The following is a 5,228-nucleotide window of genomic DNA, read 5'->3' as shown; positions in this document are numbered from 1 at the left end:
ACCCTCTACAAGAATATCATCTAGATCTTTGGCTTAAGCAACTGTATACCTAGTAGCTCAGCTTACCAATTTAGGGATTGACAAGTGGGGTGGAAGGTGGGAATTGAGATTTCAGTTTAGAACATGTTTAACGAATAAGAACACCAGCTATTTTATGGAAGACACACTCCTTGCATTTGTAGGAGAATCAAATTGTTTCAAATTGTTTGTTTGTAATTTAACATCCCAAATAAATTTTTAAATCCCTTATATGCAATCTGCTCACTGTCAAACATTTTATTCCCTGAAATTCAGTTCACATTTATCCAAAAAGAAAGTGCATTTGAAGTTAAAACTAATTTCCCCAAAGAGGTTCTAAAGAGCTGAAAGATAGAAACAAGGTCATGAAAGGATGAAACCCATGCTCTGCCCATCTCACCACTGTCATTCAGTTGGGTGAGGCTGCTGGGGAACAGCCTACTAAGGTCAAGGTGGGGAAGGGATTGCCCTTACAATCATACCTGGCTCATTGCGAGAAACAAAATCCACATGGATAGGCCATTGTGAAGATGGCCAAGAGACTCTCTCCCAGGGAAGCAATTTCATTTTTTTTAAATCAAGACAAATCCATCTTATTTTTGTCTAAATTATTATTATTATTTATAATTTTGTTGAGAGGGAGAGAGAGGGAGTGCATGCGAGCAGGGGCTGGGGAGGGGCAGAAGGAGAGAGAGAGAGAATCTTAAGCAGGCTCCATGCCCAGCATAGAGCCCAACGTGGGGCTCCATCCAATGACCCCGAGATCATGACCTGAGCCAAAATCAAGAGCTGGACGCTTAACCGACTGAGCCACCCAGGGGCCCCAAGACAAATCCATCTTAAACAAGAAACATATTTTGTTTGAAAACTCCAGTTGGATATTTGGTTTATGAATAACTGTGTATCACATTTCATTTATTGACTATCGTATTTCCATGTAATCACATAATCTTGACAACTCACTGTCTCAAAAATTTTAATTCCAATATAATTAATATACAGAATTATATTAGTCTCAGGTGTACAATACAGTAATTCAGTAATTCTACACGTTACTCAGTTCCCATCGAGTTAAGTGTACTCAATCCCCTTCACCCATTTCACCCATCCCCCACCTACCACCCCTCTGGTGACCTTCAGGTTTTTCTCTAGAGATAACGGTCTGATTTTTTTGGTCTCTTTTTTTCTCTGTTCATTTGTTTTGTTTCCTAAATTCCACATATGAGTGAAATTATATGGTATTTGTCTTTCTGTGCCTGACTTATTTCACTAAGCATTATACTCTCTAGGTCCATCCATCCCCGTTGTTGCAAATGCTGCAATAAACATAGGGGTGCATATATCTTTTCAAATTAGTGTTTTCATATTCTTTGGGTAAATACACAATCATGGAATTACTGGATCATATAGGAGTTCTATTTTTAATTTTTTGAAGAACCTCCATACTGTTTTCGGTAGTGGCTGCACCAGTTTGCATTCCCACCAACATGCACAAGTGTTTCTTTTTCTCCACATCCTCGCCAACACTTGGTGGTTCTTGTGGTGTTGATTTTTAGCCATTCTGACAGGTGTGAAGTGACATCTCATTGTTCTGATTTGCATTTCCCCGAGGATGAGTGATGATGCGTATCTTTTCATGTGTCTGTTGGCCATCTGTATGTCTTCTTTGGAGAAATGTCTGTTCATGTCCTCTGCCCATTTTTAATTGGATTACTCGGATTTCATATATTTTGATTACTTACCCTTTATCAGATATGCCATTGGCAAATATTTCTTTCCATTTAGTAGATTGTCTTTAAGGATTGTTGATTATTTCCTTTGCTGTGCAGAACCTTTTTATTTTGATATAGTCTCAATAGTTTATTTCTGCTTTCGTTTCCCTTGCCTCGGGAGACCTGTCTAGAAAAATGTTGCTACAGCCAATGTCAGAGAAGTTACCACTTGTGCTTTCCTCTAGGATTTTATGGTTTCATATCTCACATTTAGGTCTTTAATCCCTTTTGAATTTATTTTTGTGTATGGTGTAAGGAAGTGGTCCAGTTTCATTCTTCTTCATGTAGCTGTCCAGTTTTCCCAACACCATTTATTGAAGAGACCGTCCTTTGTCCCATTGCGTATTCTTGCTTCCTTTGTCAAAGATTAATTGACCATATAATCAGGTTTATTTCTGGATTTTCTGTTCTGTTCCATTGATCTATGTGTCTATTTCTGGGCCAGTGCCATACTATTTTGATCACTACAGCTTTGTAGTATATCTTGAAATCTGGGACAATTCACATTTTAATGGCTGCCCAACGAATATCGTAATGTGTTTTTACCTAATCTTTTGTAACATAGTTTTTCTATTAAAAATAATATACATTCATAGAACGTTGTTAAACATGCACTATTAGGTGAAAAAAGCCAGAGATATAAAATAATATCTTAGTATGATATAATTAAAGTTAATTTAATAATATATGTTATATACATAAAGATATCTGCATAGGTTAATTTAAATTACAAATAAGAAATAAACCCATGCGAATTTCTAATTATTCATTTCTTTTTCTTTAAATATAGAAGGCTTCACAAATTTGTGTGTCATCCTTGCACATCCGTGCTCATCTTCTCTGTATCGTTCCAATTTTATATGTGCTGAAATGAGCACCTATTACTCATTTCTACATCACTTAAATCCTTAAAGATAAACATGTAGATTTTTCGTAATTAAAAAACAACAGCAACAAAGATATTCACGAAGGAGTAAAAGAGGAAATCATTCATACAGAAAAGCCTGAGGAAAACATCTCAACACCAAAGTAAAGGCCTCAAAGAGACTAAATACCATCCTTGGTGAGGCTCTTGGTCCACGGGATAATGAAGAATCCGGCCCCAACTTACATTGTACAATCCAACATGCCTCCTGACAGCTTAACACATGCTTACTACTGCTTATGATACTTTAATACCGATACAGAATTAATATTTGATGTTCTTCTGTTGTTTCCCTGTTTACGTGTATCTACAGCCTGAATAAGCAAGTCGCAGGCTAGAGACATAAAAGCACGCAGCTAAATTCACATTTCTCCTTAATGTCAGAAACCACCGCTACATTAAAAAGGATCATCAGGGATGCAGGTACACTCTGATGTTTTGATCTAACCCATTTTCACATTCAAAGGGTGTGTTGAGTGTTATTCAGAAGTACATAATTGTTCTCAGAGCAGAAAGCACTTAGCGTCAGCTTCACAGTACCTCCAAGTCTCAACTGGAGATTTACGGGAATGTGTCAGCAGACACAGGACTGGGGATGGTTCTGAGCTCTGTGGAGCACTTGGCATGGAGCCTGCTGCCTGGGTGAGCTTTGATGGGGTCTGTGTGTGGCTCCTAGCTCTCCTTGACCCTTCTCTGAGGGCCTCTGCTCCCGCCTCCACCCCTCCCGCCCCAGTAATGGGAGAGGAAGACCCAGGGGCAAAGGAGATGTCATTTGGTTCTACCGTGGATGAATGGATCTCAGCATCTCAGATGCACGATCTTCACTCAGGAGTTTGAGAATCCATCCCCTCTCCCTTTGCCTTCGGTGTTTGAGCCTGAATGAAGCCAAAGGTCACTGAAAGCTTCAAGAGAAAATGCTGAATTTCACTGATGGCTGAGTCAAAATCTCCAAATCAAGCCTGGATGCATCCTCAAATGCTGATTCACCAGATTCTGATGCTTGATGATTCCAAGGCTGGCTGGCCATGGGAAGTTTGAATAGAATCTCAAACCTTGCAAGTTTTTGCCTATTTCAAGCCTTGCCCTTTCTGGAGCTTCTGCTTAATAACCAAATGGAAGTGCTAGTATTGGACGAGGCCCAACACCATATTTTGATAGCATCTCCAAGACCAGTTCATGCCCAAAATAGCCCATGCGGGTGCATGCCAGCCAGTCAGCCTGGAACCAATGATTGATGCTCTACAGTTTGCTTCTAAATTTCCAGGCTGTCACAAGACTGTGCTCATCTCGTGACTCGCTACTTTAAAAAGGAGTTTTTTTAAAGGTTGATTCAAAAAATCAATCTTCTACTTTCGACCATAACACTTAAAGTTAATATATGCTGGAAATTTACTATATATCTCTCCTCTAGAGCACGGACCAACCCAAAGAGATTTTTTACTAAGGACAGGAAGACCTGGCCACCATACTGCTTCCTCCATGGCATGGCCAAGGCCACTGGGTCTTGAGGAAGATTTCATAATGAGTCTCTGTCAGCTTCATCATCGTTGATGGTGAGCCGCTACTGCCTCGGTAAGATGGAGGAGCCGGGTGTCCACAGCCCACCGCAGAGGGGTATTGGTAACTACTGCAGAATCTCACGACCCCCACTGGAATCACTTGAGGCCTTTAATGAAGCACTGATCCTGGGGCCAAACCCAGATCCACCACATCAGAGGCTCTGTAAGTGACAGTAATGAGCAGCCAGCCAGGTTAGGACCACTGCCTCAGGACACCGGTCTGCAGCAACTTCACTGCTCCCATCCATCAACGCCATGCTTGTCCTGGCTCTGATCCTCCACTGTAGGATTTGAGGAGGTGGGCAGCTCAGCCAAGAAAGCAGGGGATGGATCTCAACCTCACAGACTTTGTAACCTCATCAGAGAGACAAATTCCGAAGTATCAATTAGAGAAAGCAGGGTATAAAAGGAATGCCAAAGTGTGGAGTGCAGAGGATTAGGGACCAAGATGAGACATTTAACAGGAGCGTGATGATGTAACTCAGACCAGCTGTGCCAATCGCTGGGCCCCGACTCCGTCGCAGAGAAAAACCAGAGCTCAGAGAAGCCACTTGGGTTTCCCAGAATCTGACAATGAGTTCGCCTCTCAGCCGAGTCTGGCACACAAAGCGCCCGATTCACGCTCTCTCTGACCCACTCAAAGTTAAGTGGAACACTCAGCCCATTGTCTGGGTAATTATACATTTTTTTAACTCACATCTGATAAATCCACATAATTAAGCCCCCCCCACCCAAAAAGTGCTTCTTTTTTTCCCTCTTTTTGAATTACCTACATAATTGCCTTCATTTTCCACTTCATTTTGCTTATGTAACTATGACTTCACCCCTCCTTTGGCAGAGTCAGCATGAAGCAAGCTTTTCCCCGGATAATCCACACATGTTGAACCATTATCATCTATAAAGCAGTATGACTGGTGTGATGAGGAATTGTGAACACAAATTATAAATGACCAT

General features: G+C 41.0%; 1 pseudogene; it reads right to left on the bottom strand.

Annotated features, from left to right (window-relative positions):
• Positions 1 to 2,570: 2,570 nt before the first annotated feature.
• Positions 2,571 to 2,668, bottom strand: LOC112820475 (U6 spliceosomal RNA; annotated as a pseudogene).
• Positions 2,669 to 5,228: the final 2,560 nt, after the last annotated feature.

This window comes from Callorhinus ursinus, unplaced genomic scaffold (genome assembly GCF_003265705.2).
Source record: "Callorhinus ursinus isolate GAN/ISIS: 27379988/994484 unplaced genomic scaffold, GSC_fseal_2.0 scaffold3, whole genome shotgun sequence".
Classification (NCBI taxonomy): Eukaryota; Metazoa; Chordata; class Mammalia; order Carnivora; family Otariidae; genus Callorhinus; species Callorhinus ursinus.
This window is presented reverse-complemented; position numbering and strand designations above follow the sequence as displayed.